Source organism: Dreissena polymorpha, chromosome 8 (genome assembly GCF_020536995.1).
Source record: "Dreissena polymorpha isolate Duluth1 chromosome 8, UMN_Dpol_1.0, whole genome shotgun sequence".
Taxonomy (NCBI): Eukaryota; Metazoa; Mollusca; class Bivalvia; order Myida; family Dreissenidae; genus Dreissena; species Dreissena polymorpha.
The window spans coordinates 106,170,144-106,185,470 of record NC_068362.1 but is presented as its reverse complement, the minus strand read 5'-3'; the positions used below and the strand labels follow the sequence as shown (position 1 = coordinate 106,185,470).

The window sequence follows — 15,327 nt, the reverse complement described above, 5'->3', positions numbered from 1 at the left end:
GTTCAAAGTACTGCATTGAGAATAAATAAAAAACAGGAAGTAAATGTTATATTTTTTATTTAGTCTTTCCCAGAAATGACACAAGTTATCTTTAAAATGATATTCTGTGTACATCTTGTTTTTTTAATAAAGGTTTACACTCAATCTTTCAAAAGGGTGCAGTAAGAATTTGCAATCCAGAACTTATTAAAACAGGAGAAAAAAAACACAAGGCTGTGGCATTATGCCATTATTAACATAATAGGTTGATTGTCATTGTATTCATTATTATTAAAATTATGCGAGACATGAAAAAGTCATAAAAATTAACCTTTAAAAACAATTGCAACAAAAATCCCACAAACAAAATGCACTGAAACACTTGGAGATAATTATTGTCCCCTATCGGTTTCACCGGAGGGGACTTATGGTTTGCGCTCCGTCAGTCTGTCTGTCTGTAAGTCCGTCAGTCAGTCACACTTTTCTGGATCCTGCGATAACTTTAAAAATTCTTCATATGTTTTCATGAAACTTGAAACATGGATAGATGGCAATATGGACATTATGCACGTCATTTCATTTTGTTCCTACATCAAAAATTATGGTTGCTATTGCAACAAATATTTAACCAAAAAAATCTGACAATGTTAGAGCCGGTAGGGGACATATTAATGCTTGGCAATAGTCTTGTTCTGACTAATAGTTTGATGACGATCATTCACAAGATTTAGGCAGAGTTGTGCACAGAGAACGGTGTGACCAATGGACCCACAATTCAAATGACATCTACCATTTCTTGGCGGATGATAATTAAACAGAGACTCAGCCCTCAGTACCATATTATTAACCAGAAACTTTTTACTAAACAAATATTTTACAGTATTGCCAATCTTGAAATATAAATAAGTTTACTAAAATAATAATGCAAACTATGACCGTTTCATATCATTAACCCTTTCCCACTAAGAGGAAAAGCGAAAAAATGGCTATGTGCAAACAGCATAAAACCAGAACAGCCTGTGAGTTACTCACAGTCTCTTCAGGTTTTATGCTGTTTGCTGCTCATCAGTATCTATGGGTTGGAAATGAGGCCTTTAAAACTTGAATCTAGTAAAAAAAGTCTTTAATTTAATTTAACTTTCTAAGCGACTACACATGCCTCAAAATACGTATCTAAGAGGTAAAGGGTAAATACTCAAAGCATTCAATCTGTTGTAACAAACTATTTTCCCCCTGCATCTGACTCAAGAGGAGATGTTGTCAGTTATTGTCAATAGTATTTGAACTTAGTTCTGGTAAATCTGCTGACAAGAAAAGTATTAGTTGGTAAATTGACGTCTGGGTAGGGCTGAAATACTGTTGAAAACAGAGATAACTCAAACAACAACAAAGCAAACAAATTATTCATGACGCATCTTATTAATAAAATGCTTTTGTTTTCGAAAGCTGTCTTTAAAAGTGGGGGTTAGGGCACCTTGCACAAGATTACAGACCTTAAATAATTAGCAACCAAAACTTTCACATTCTTTCTTATCAACTTTATCTCTAATCTGCATTACATTCTGCATCCCTGTGTTGACTAATGAAGATGACAAATTCACAAGTGTGGTGCATTTGGTATTCTACCCATTTTTATGTTACAAAACAATAGAAACTTAAACCCATAATAGCTCTTGGGCTAAACTGATTCTGATGATGATGATGATGTTGCTGCTGCTGCTGCTGATGATGGTGGTGGTGGTGATGATGATAATGATAATAAGGATGATGATGATGATGATGGTGATGATGGTGATGATGATGATGATGGTGGTGGTGTGGTTGCAATGATGATGATAAGGATGATGAGGATGGTGAGAATGAGGAGGATGAGGATGATGATGGGGATCTTGAGGGTGATGAGGATGAGGATGTTGTTGATGATGATGATGATGATGGTGATGATGATGGTGATGGTGATGATGATGATGATGAAGATGATGGTGATGATGATGATGATGGTGATGATGGTGGCTGTATGGTTGCAATGATGAGGATGAGGATGATAAGGATGATGATAATGATGAGGGTGAGGATAATGATGGGGATCATAAGGGTGATGAGAATGAGGATGATGATGAGGAGGAGGTCGACAGTGATGATGATGATGATGATGATGAAGGTGGTGGTGATTGTGATGATGATGATGATGATGATGGTGGTGGTGTGGTTGCAATAATGATGATGAGGAGGATGATGAGAATAATGAGAATGATGAGGATGATGAGGATGATGGGGATGATGACGATGATGAGAATGATGAGGATGATGAAGATGATGGGGATGATCAGGATGATGAGAATGATGAGGATGATGAGGATGATGAGAATGTTGAAGATGATGAGGATGAATAGGATTGTGATGTAGATGATCATGCTTATTACATTAACAACTTAACATAGACAACAAACAATCAAGTGATTTATAAACAAACTATCAATCTTTAAACAAGTTTAACCATTTGAAATAAATATCAATATTGTACAATGCAATAAAACAATGAAGCCTTCTTGAGTTTCACTGAAAAAATATTGCTACAATTAATGCTGTACATTCAATGGATTGCTAACATTTTCTGGCTATTCAATTCTCAAAGTGACCAGCTGTCTGTAAGGCCATGTAATCTTGTTATTTCACCAACAATGTGTGCTCAGAAGTCCTGATTTCATCAATAATGTTTCTCCTAATTTTGGACAATCAATACTGATACAAGTCAAGTTCTCCTGTTATCTTCAGTAAAACATGTGAGCCCTGCACTGTAAAAAAGGGGCTTTAATGCATGTTCGCACAGGCTAATCAGGGACAACACTTTCTGCCTAAACTGGATTTCATCAAGCAAGATCTTCCTTAAAATGAAAAATACAATAAAAGCGGAAATGTCACACCTGGTTAGCCTGTGCGGACTGCGCACATGTATTAAACCCCTTTTGCACAGAGCGCAGTCCAAATTATTTAGCTTCATCGCCTTCACCTCATTATACCTCCTTGGCGAAATGTTGTTCATGATTTCATGAACACTTCAAGCCAATCAAAAATTGTTCATGAACCGTTCTCAAAAAGTTCCTGATCTTGGTTCATGAACTTTTGGACATGAACTGTTCTTAAGACATGTTCATGAACAGTTTATGAATTTTTGTTGCACACTTCAAAGTTCATGAACAGTTCTTCATCTAACCATAAATACTTAGTAATGAACATTTCATGAACAATTATTTCTGATGAGTTTTCTGAGACAGACTTTGAGGATCCATCATGAATAATTCATGAATTCCTTTGTGCTATATGTTTCATAAATATTTTTGAAAGTAATATTGAAATGTCTAGCATACTAATCTTGTAGATTTGTGAAACCTGTGAAGTTAGTATGAATATGCATAGTATTTTAACCACTGTAAGTAAGAGTTCTTGACCTTTTCTAGAGAATTTTAAGAACATTTGTACAAGAACTGTTCAAGAACTGCCTTCAGGAACACTTCAATAACTTTTTAAGGACCTTTCCTGTTCTTGAATTATTCTTAAACTATTCTTGAACACTTTAAGAACTTTTTTGAACAACATGTTTCCTTCTGATGTTCTAAAACAGGTGTACACAATGTTTTTGAACATATGATGGACTTTTTAAGAATCCAATATGTTCTTAAAAGGATCTGTCATTGTTCTTGGAAGACTTAAAAGACAAGTTTAAGAACGTTTTAAGGACATCTTATTTCAAGAACAGTATAAGATGATATCAAGAACTCAAACATGTACATTGCATTGCTGTTTTTTCAAAGGAAGAATATTGTGTGCACAGGAAGTTGAAACGGAGGGCACATGGTTTATGTTACATTTGAAAATGTAAGTCTTTAATAAATTACCGGCTGAACTGATCAGCCATTGGTTCCATTTCAAGTTCTTTGGCACTGTAAGTGTAACCATTTCAGGGAAACCATTGATTAGTAAATGATTCTTGAACTGAAAATGAGACAATTCATAATTTTTTTAATACATGAATTATTCATGAACATATAGTGCAAAGTTGTATTATGAAATTTAAAGAGTATTATCAAACCACTTGTATATCAGTTATTAGTGTTATATTTAAATTATTGTTATATGTTGCTATCAATATGTTAAGTGCTAATACAAGACTTGTTTCTTCTAACCCTGACCTGTTTGTTGAGCTTTGGTAACACTTATGATAACCTTTGCATAAATTGACAAATTCTTGTTCATGAATAGTTCATGAACACTTCATGCCACCTCAGTTCATGAACTCTTGAAGAACTATAGTTAATGAACTATTCACTGACAGTCCGTGAACAGAAAATGAGCCATTGAAAAATAGTAGAAAAATGTTCATGAACTGTTCATGAACAGCAAAACCCTGAATAATTTTTCAAGAATTGTGTTGTTCATGAACTGTTCAAGAACATTTCATGCCATTGGTGTTCATGAATAGTTCATGAACATTTCATGCCATAATGGTTCAATAATAGTTCATGAACACTTCATGCCATAAGGGTTCAAGAATAGTTCATGAACACTTCATGCCATTAGGTTTCAAGAATATTTCATGAACACTTCATGCCATTAGTGTTCATGAACAGTTCATGAACTAAAATGTCAAGAACATTTCACAGACTTGGCTCATTTTCTGTTCACTGACTATTCGTGAACAATTCATGAACTCGGTTCACGAACAGTTCATGAATTATTCGTGAACTGCAGAACAACATTTTGCAGGGTTTACAGCTAAATGCACTAGAAAATCAAGAAGATTTTACCAACCAAATTAATATGCTAATAAGTTACAAAAACATATCAACTTTTGGGGAATTTTACGATTGTGTTTTTTCTAATTTATGAAAATTGCGATGCATGCTACATGAAATTGAAGCTTTTTTACCAGCTCCCCATATCCTGTTTACTCCATAGGCGCATAAAATGCAATTTTACATACATTAGCATGATCGCTCAAGTTTTGAAACGAGCCACATAAAAGAACTGTTTAATTAAATATGCAAAGTGTCGGTGAAGATCCATTAAGTGATCTTAAGTAAACAAATCCTGGATCGTGCAGGTTACACCATGATGGAGTATAAGATTGAAGGTAGTGTGTACAGATTTTAAGAAATGTTTTGATGTAATGTCCAAACGATATTGGCAATATATTGCATTAAATAAAACAGAAGAAGTAACTCCTCACATCTTAACTGCAACTTACAGACACAAATAGACTTCATACCTTGAAACAAAAGAAGGAATCGTTCAACTGAAATCAATGATAGCACACTGTATCATATCCTGAGTGATTTATAATCATGAGTTCAGGAACTATTTTCATGAAATTTTAATCATGAACTGTTCACGAAGTACCAAAATGGTTCCTGAAATTCTTGTTCCAATTCATGCGCTGTTCATGAATGTGTAGTTTATGAACAAAAAAAGTTCATAAATTGTCTAGTTCATTGACTTTACCACATGTTTAGTAGCATTTGTTCCATGAATATTAGGGCTGTGATTTTGTTCAGCATGATTAACATTAATAGATTGACTCAATTGTCTTGAACCCAGAAAATACTTTTATTGTGAATCAAGTACAGTTGTAATCCGCCGATATTGAATCTATCAAGAACTTTTGCACATCCCATAACAGTAGGTGTGTTGTATGGGATTGCAACTTTTCATATGAATTATAATAGAGCTAGCTGACTGCACATCCCATGACAGTAGGTGTGTTGTATGGGATTGCAATTTTCATATGAATTATAATAGAGATAGCTGACAGGCCCTGTAGATTTGCAAAGAAGTTGGTGACATCCGTATAATTCATGATCACCAAACAATGTTGACATGTACACATGCATTTCTTATCTTGTTTCTTTCACTGCGCATGCTTTACATAACATTCTAAAATTGTATCTATTTTATTCTACCCTACATTTGTTTTTGATATATTGAATTTCACTTCAATAAGCTTTAAGTGTACAACATTTCAATAGATAAGAACTTATCTTTATCTGTGGTGGATTTATGCAATCAATTACGCAAAAAATCTTTTTTTGACTTTCAACACAAGTACATTTAGGAGATTTAATCTCAATGACATGTTTAACCCATTTATGCCTAGCGTCTAGAAAAACGGCTTTGGCAAACAGCGAAGACCCAGATGAGACGCCGCATGATGCGGCGTCTAATCAGGGTCTGCGCTGTTTGCTTAAAGGAATTTCTGTAAAAATATTCTTAATATAGAAATAAATATACTAGACATCCCTACTTTTGAAAATAAATAGATCCAATTTACAAGGATGGGAGAGTCCACTAGGCATAAATGGGTTAATTCAAACCTTGAACATTAAAACATGTACATTATACAGGTTATACACCACTAGATAATAAGTAGAAATGTAGCCTTATCTAAGAAAATATTTCCCATTAAAGTAACATGCATATAATTTGCTCATGAAATAACGTTCTTACCCTAGCTTACTTAAATATTATACTTATGTTTTTCATCAGCAATAAAATGGTTATCAACTCATATTATTGTTACAATTCAATATATGCAGGTATAGCATTAACCCATTTATGCCTAGCGTCTAGAAAAAAGGCCTTGGCAAACAGCATAGACTCAGATGAGACGCCGCATAATGCGGCGTCACATCAGAGTCTTTGCTATATGCTTAAAGGAATTTCTGTAAGAAATATTCTAAATATAGAAATAAATATACTAGACATCCCTTATTTTGGAAACAAATTGATTCAATTTAGAAGGATGGGAGAGTCCACAAGGCATAAATGGGTTAAATATACATTCAAATAATTAGTATGGGAGGTAATTTTTTGAATGAAAGCAGATTTCCATTAATAATAATTTTATAATTTCCTCCTTGTATTGCAAATAATATCAATGATTTTTATTCCTTCCAAAACTGTATGTCGACTTTAAGGAAGCAGTTGTTTTGTTAATATAACTTGAAACGCTGAACAAACACAGACAATTAATTTTTTATTAATTTTAAATATAGTGTTAAATAGTATATTAAAGAGGCCAGTCATGTTTATAAGTCTAGTATTCTTAATAATAGCATTGTCTTAATTAAATCCCTACATATAAGGTTGCTGGGTAATATCTCTCCACATTGAAATGTTCCATTGTGGTCAACTGTTAATAGAAAGGCTGCATATATTTGCAACAGATTATCCTTTTACTATTATTCAGAAATGGTAAATGATCAGTTAACTGAAGACAATATTAGAAACTTGTCAAAAAAACATAGGCATGTACGTGGTAACCCACATTTTTTAGACTATAAACTATAAACTGTACTTCATTTTATCATGATGAATTTATGCAGTAAAAACGACAACAATCCTAGCTGTGGTCTTTGGTAAACTGGGAGGGACGGCAAACCCAAATATTTCTTGATGACATTCAAAGTGCATAGTACAATATAGCCAACTTATTGATAGTGTTACTTTATTCACATTTATTCACACAAAACACTAATGTAACATCTTTATTGACATATTCATTACATATCATGACACTTTGGACACATTTATAGCGGAGATGCACAGCAGTCAGTGAAAAAGAAAGATCTTATTTCCCACCTGAAATTCAGTTATCTCTCAGTGGACAACATTAATCATTAATTTTTATCCAATATAAAAACAAGAGGGCCATCAGGCCCTAAGGCGCTCACCTGAAAGCCAAAAGAAGTAGACTATTCTGAAAAAAATGCAAGCTGATTCATGAAGATTATTTTGGACCAAAAAAGTGACTTTTAACATGTTTTTTTTTATATTTGACCTTGTGACCTAGTTTTTGAGCTCATATGACCCAGCTTCAATCTCTAGCAAAATTTCATTGGGACAAATGTTCTGACCAAGTTTCATGAAGATTGGCCAATAAATGTGGCTAATATAGTGTCAACAAGTTTTCACTAAAGCCATATAAGGACAACTGCCCCCCCCCTGCGGGCCATGTTTTTCAACGAACCATAACCATTTTCAAACTCACTCGAGCTAATGTTAGAACAAATGTTCTGATCAAGTTTCATAAAGATTGGATAATAAATGTGACTTCTAGAGTGTTAACAAGGTTTTGTAGTAAATAGTCATTTAAGGAAAAAGCCACGCCCCTTTGCGGTCATGTTTTTTAACGGATCTCAACCATTTTTTAACTTAGCCCAGATATTATTAGTTCAAATATTCTGACCAAATTTCATGAGCATTGGACCACAAATGTGACTTCTAGAGTGTTAACAAGGTTTTACCATACAGTAAAGCCATATAAGGAAAACTGCCCCGCCCCATGGCGGCCATGTTTTTCATTCAACTGGAACCATTTTCGAACTCATCCAAGATATTATTGGGACACATGCCTTGATCAAGTTTCATGAAGATTGGACAAAAAATGTGACTTGTAGAGTGTTAACAAGGTTTTACTATAGCCGTATAAGGAAAACTGCCATGCCCCCTGGCGGCCATGTTTTTCAACCAACCGGAACCATTTTCGAACTCGTCCAAGATATTATTGGGACACATGTTCTGACAAAGTTTCATGAAGATTGGACTTAAAATGTGACTTCTAGAGTGTTAACAAGGTTTTACTATAGCCATATAAGGGAAACTGCCATTCCCCCTGGCGGCCATGTTTTTCAACCAATCGGAACCATTTTTGAACTCGTCCAAGATATTATTGGGACACATGTTCTGACAAAGTTTCATGAAGATTGGACTAAAAATGTGACTTCAAGAGTGTTAACAAGGTTTTACTACAGCCATATAAGGGAAACTGCCATGCCCCCTGGTGGCCATGTTTTTCAACCAACCGGAACCATTTTCGAACTCGTCCAAGATATTATTGGGACACATGTTCTGACAAAGTTTCATGAAGATTGGACTAAAAATGTGACTTCAAGAGTGTTAACAATGTTTTACTACAGCCATATAAGGGAAACTGCCATGCCCCCTGGTGGCCATGTTTTTCAACCAACCGGAACCATTTTCGAACTCGTCCAAGATATTATTGGGACACATGTTCTGACACAGTTTCATGAAGATTGGACTAAAAATGTGACTTCTAGAGTGTTAACAAGGTTTTACTAAAGCCATATTAGGAAAACTGCCACGCCCCCTGGCGGCCATGTTTTTCAATCAACCGGAACCACTTCCGAACTCGTCCAGGATATTATTGGGACACATGTTCTGAGTAAGTTTCATGAAGGTTGGACAATAAATGTGGCCTCTAGACCTGTACGAAAATTCTATGCAAATTCTATATAGAGTCTGTACAAAATCTGCCCAGAATCAAGACAGAATTCATTTTTTCTGTACAAAGAGGACACAGACACAGAATATACCTTGCAATCTGTACAGATTTTCTAAGCAGAATTACAATGAAGCAGAATTTTATCTGTAAAGATTATTACACAAGACAGAATTTTAACACTTATAATTTTTACGAGACAGATTTTTAGCACTTTGCATTTTAGCCAGGCAGAATTTCTGTACTTGGTAGAAAAATGAGGCAGAATGTTGGACTTAGAAAAAATTTAGATTCAACATTTCAAAATGGGACTTGTAAAATTTAAGAAACGGACTTCTGATTTCAGTTTCTTATTGTTTATTGCAGGAAACATTTCTCTATTCACCGAAAACTAACAGTTATGTTCAATTCATACAATAGTTAAAATGACCAAAAAATACAGCATATTATTAGCAAAAAAAACACAAACAGCAGTACCTATTGTTCATACCATAAGGAACATAGAAAGTTACAATTTAATCCAACAGGCTTCAAGAAAAATCTACAATGGAGTGAAATAAGGTTTAATTTTTTTACAAAGTTTTTATTCTTTGCTTATTGCTGGATAAATTGTCCCAAAATACTGAAAATTGCTTGGACATTTTGTCTGCTGTTTGTCAGCAGTGACATTTTCAATGATTTCCAAGATAGAGAGAGATCCAATTACCCAAGTTTACCCAAACACCAGCGTCAGGTGTGATAAATTTACTCCTATTTCAGCACATTTGCTTTACTTGGCTCTCGTTTTATGAAAATATTCATTTGAATGCCAGTGCTTTAACATAACAAATTTTGTGACAAAAAATAAAAATACCATTATAAATAGGAACAATTAAGAAATTAAGACATAACATTATTAAAGTGTTGTAATATATATGGTTTTAAAGATGTTTGGTTTAGTCTACTTTAAAAATGTGGTTTAGTCTACTTTGAAAAGGATAGTACACTTGTAAGTGTGCGACAAAATCTCAGAGACTTGACATTCGAAGTTTTCAAGCGAAAATCAAAATGTTCCATGAAATGGGGCGCAGAAGACAATGAGGAAAGAATTATTATTACCAGAGGTATGTTAAAATTTGCTTTTTCTTTCATCAAAATATGTATTTAATCTGTTGACAGTATTTGGCTTTGTTTGTAAATTTGTTTAAAATTGAAACTTTGGTTGTGCATTTTCAACTTATAATGCATAAATCATAGTTTCCTAGTTTTTGTAACAATGACCTTGACCTTGAAACGACTGGTCCCCAAATGAATTCCTACGCTAGGTCTGTATGTAAGCAATGAATCTGCATACAAATGATATATGCAGTATCGCCATCCAAACTCAAGTTATTGAGCAGAACTTTTTTTTTAAGTCACTTTAGCACTAAATGCTCATGGTGAGCTATATCATGTCAGTCTATGTATGTATATATAAGATCTTTTAAGGAGGCTTTTAGATCACCTGAGCACAAGGTTGATCTTATTGTAAGCTTTTGTGATTGCCTTTTATCCATTGTGCCTCAAACATTTACCATGTAAACACTGTTGTGGAAATATTTAATGTCAAATCTTTATGAAACTTGTTCTGAACATTTTTTTCAAATAATAGCACTTTTGCTCATCTTAAAAAAACAACAACATTTGTTTTAATGGTAATACTCCAAGTTAGGAAATGGTTCCTATACATACAAAACATAGACACCAAGGTAATTCTTCCTTATATTGCTATAATGAAATCTTCTGAACACAAGTGACAACCTGCACAAATCAATTGAGTTACTTTGGGTCTTAGGTACTGGTAAACTCAATATTTTCCTTTGACCCTCATTTTATTTGCATTAGCAGGCAAGTTAATAAAGATAAATGATTATAATTTTCCAGATGGTTCAACTGATGGAACATTATCCAACCACAATAAAAAGATTTGGATTGCGCAAGTTTTGCAGTGCTGCCTTTTACCTGATGGTGAAACTTAGTTCCGGGTATGTAAGGTATTAAAGTAAAAGTTTTTTCATAAAAGTCTTTTTTTATTAGTCTTTTGGAGAAATAAACATTGATTGTATCATCATAAAGCATACATAACTTTGACAAATGCTTCAATTAAACATTTGATTAGCAATGTTCACAGATTTTGATTTAGATCAACTTCTGTCTTAAAATATATTTTTTAGTTAAGTGGAATGAAGTGCTTTCATTTATTTTTAAACAGCCATAAATCCGAGGGAGACACAAGAACGGTCAAGAGGTCAGGTTCTGGCGGGGAACAAGCATGACATAAAGCCTGTGCTTGATGCCGTCATCATTTCTGCCTGCAAAGGTACATTTTGTCTTGGTTTTTTTTGCTAGGTATTTAACATAATGAAACAGTGGTAGGAATTTTATTTAAATTCATGACCAGGTTTTCAAAGAAGATAAAAAATGAGATTATTAAATGTGGGTAGGGCGTATCTGGTCAATAACTTAAGTTTGCCTAGACTCAATTGATGACCTTGCATTGAGGCCAAGATAGGGATTGCATACAGAGCCCAAATGTGTCACTAAAAATAAACAAGAAACCGTCGGAGACGGGTGATGCTCCCCAAAGGTTTTTTTTGTCACAATATTGCACTATATATTCAGATAAAAGGAAACGTCTTAAGGGCACAGTAGTTAGGGGGACAAAAAAATATTTATAGAAAATTTCAAAAGGCCATAACTCTTTAAAAAATCATCCAGCCAGAACCTGCTGATAATATACACATCTCCTCTTGGTAGTGAAACTTCCCATAAAGTTTCATTGAATTCCGTCATTAGTTGCTGAGAAATAGCCCGGACAAGAATTGCACTATATGTACAGTTAATGGAAAATTTCAAAGGGCCATAACTCTGTGAAAAATCATCCGACCAGAACCCGCTGATAATATGCACATCTCCTCTTGGTAATGAAGCTTCCCATAAAGTTTCATTGAATTCTGGTCATTAGTTGCTGAGAAATAGCCCGGAAAAGAATTGCACTATATGTACAGTTAATGGAAAATTTCAAAGGGCCATAACTCTGTGAAAAATCATCCGACCAGAACCCGCTGATAATATACACATCTCCTCTTGGTAGTGAAGCTTCTCATAAAGTTTCATTGAATTCCGGTCATTAGTTGCTGAGAACTAGCCCGGACAAAAATTGTGCACGGACGGACACACGGACGGACAGACGAAGCGGCGACTATATGCTCCTACCAAAATAAATTTGGGGGGAGCATAAAAAGGTTAACTTGAGCTTGGATGGAGGTATTGGACACAAATTGTGTGTTAGCTGTATCCTTTTTACAGCCATTCTCACCCTTCCTCTGAATGAAGTAGTGCAGTTGTCTGTTACTCAACTTACTGACATTAGTTTCACTGTTTGGTATAAGCACTTGGTCCTGGTAAACCAGCTATTCCAGGATACTTTGAGTTGGTTAACTTAATGATATGACAGGCATATTGTTGATATGCTGTTGATAACAGCCAATAATCCAACAAAATCAAACAATAATGCAAACGTAGAAAATTTAGTTGTTTGCAGTTTAAGTCGGATTAAGGTCAAAGTAAAATTTACTAAATACCAAAAAACTATTGGGATCGCATTTTAACTTTGGGTCTAATTAATACTAGAATCAAACAATGGTTTGAAATTCAATTTGATGTTTGTGCTATAAGTGAATTTTGTTGGGCTGGCACTTGATGTATGATGTCTTTAATACAGGTATGGCATTACTGTTTGAAACTGAGTAATTAGAATAAATTGGTTTCACCATGTATCAGTTTTTTAGCTCGGCTGTTTTCGGAGAAAACCCGAGGTATTGTCATAGCCAGCTTGCCGTCCGGTGTCAGCCTTTCCGACGTGCTTAAACTATGACATTTTGCTCTAAAATCAAAGTGCTTCCACCTACAACTTTGAAACTTCATATGTAGATGCACCTTGATGAGTTCTACACACACACTCATTTTTGGGTCACTAGGTCAAATGTCAAGGTCACTGTGGCCTCTAAAAAAAAAATATATATCTGACAAGCTTTTATTTATTCAAAACTGCACCCGCAGCCGCGCGCTGGCACCTGTTATGCGGTGCCCTTGTTGAGGAATGATATAAATATGTAAATGTGTAAACATTTATTTTTTTCCGATAGGTTATGTCTGGATGTGGTGCAAAGACCACAGCAAAACAGTGCCAGATGACACCTCCTTCAACAAGGCCGTGACACTCCAAATAGACTACTCCAGGAAATAAATGAAATCATTTTGGAATTTAGACTAAAAATAGGGGGTGTTAGATTGTTTAATTTTTACCCTGTCATAATGTGATCAATTCAACAACAACAAAAATATTGGTACTGTCAGTATATTTCATTGTGTACATTTTATTGTTTACATTTTATAATCTCATTAAAAAAATGTTATTTATTGATGGTCTGTTTATTTTGCTTTTTCTTCCTGCATACATTTTTTGTACAGAAAATTTTCTGTACAGAATTTAATATTAAACAGATTTTATTCTGCACAGAATTCTATTCTCACATTTTGGTTCTCCCCAGATTTAATTCTACCAGATTTTTTTCTGCCTCGAACAAATTCTGCTTAATTTAAATAATTCGTAAAATCTGTACAGAATTCGTTCTTTGTTTATATTGAAAAAATCTATAAATAGAAATCTGGTTCAACTCATTTAAAATGGACACCAAATATTTTCTGCACATATTCTACGCAGATTTTGTGTATTTTATTCTGCACATAATCTGGTTGCAGTCTGCCCAAACATTTTCGTACAGGCGTATATGAAACATTCGTATCTGTATATTTTTACATTGTATCTATATATAAGACAATGGCTGTTTGTAAAACATGCATGCCCCCCATATGGGCTGTCAGTTGTAGTGGCAGCCATTGTGTGAATACGTTTTATGTCACTGTGACCTTGACCTTTGACCTAATGTAAGTTATCATCCGGAAACCATTGTACTATTTCGAGTCACTGTGACCTTGACCTTTGACCTAGTGACCTGAAAATCAATAGGGGCCATCTGCCAGTCATGATCAATGGGGGAGTGAGAGGGGGATATATTTTTTTTTTGGAGGGGGGTCCGGGGGGGGGTAGGGGGGAGTGTGAGCAGGGTATAATGTGGGGTGTGGTAATTTATCAGATGTTTAAAAATGTTAAAAAAAAAAAAAAAAAATTGGGGGGTTTGGGGGGGGGTGGGTAGGGGGGGGGGGTGAGAGGGGGTATAATGTGGGGTGTGGTAATTTATAAGATGTTTAAAAAAAACAATATTTTTTTTTGGGGGGGGGGGGTAAGGGGGTGGGGGGGGGGTAAGGGGGTGGGGGGTGAGAGGGGGTATAATGTGGGGTGTGGTAATTTTTAAGATGCTTAGAAAAAAAAAAATTTTTTTTTTGGGGGGGGTCTGGGGGGTAGGGGGGTCTGGGGGGTAGGGGGGTGGGAGGTTAGAGGGGGGGTATAATGTGGGGTGTGGTAATTTATAAGAGTGGGGAGTGGGGGGTGGGGGGGTGGGGGTGAGAGGGGGGTATAATGTGGGGTGTGGTAATTTATTAATGTTTAAAAAAAATATATTTTTTTTTTGGGGGGGTGGGGGGGTAGGGAGGTAGGGGGGTGAGAGGGGGGTATAATGTGGGGTGTGGTAATTTATAAGATGTTTAAAAAATTGGGGGGGGTAGGGGGTGAGAGGGGTATAATGTGGGGTGTGGTAATTTATAAGATGTTTAAAAAAAAAATGGGGGGGGGGTGGGTAGAGGGGCTGGGGGGTGAGAGGGGATATAATGTGGGGTGTTTGAAATTTATCAGATGTTTAAAAAAAAAAAATTTTTTTGGGGGGGTGGGGGGGTGGGGGGTAGGGGGGTGGGGGTCAGAGGGGGGTATAATGTGGGGTGTGATAATTTATAAGATTCACAAAAAAAACATTGGGGGGGTGGGGGGCGGGGGTGGGGGGGTGAGAGGGGGGTATAATGTGGGGTGTGTGGTAATTATTTAGATGTTTAAAAAAAAAAAATGGGGAGGGGTGGGG

The 15,327-nt window shown here is 35.4% G+C and overlaps 1 long non-coding RNA gene across 1 annotated transcript; it reads left to right on the top strand.

The window, feature by feature from the left end:
• The first annotated feature begins 9,725 nt into the window (after nt 1–9,725).
• On the top strand, nt 9,726–13,715 carry LOC127843043 (uncharacterized). The gene is made up of 4 exons (XR_008032061.1): nt 9,726–10,377; nt 11,177–11,277; nt 11,505–11,612; nt 13,441–13,715. It is a non-coding gene; the product is annotated as an uncharacterized LOC127843043 (long non-coding RNA).
• The last annotated feature ends 1,612 nt before the right edge of the window (nt 13,716–15,327 follow it).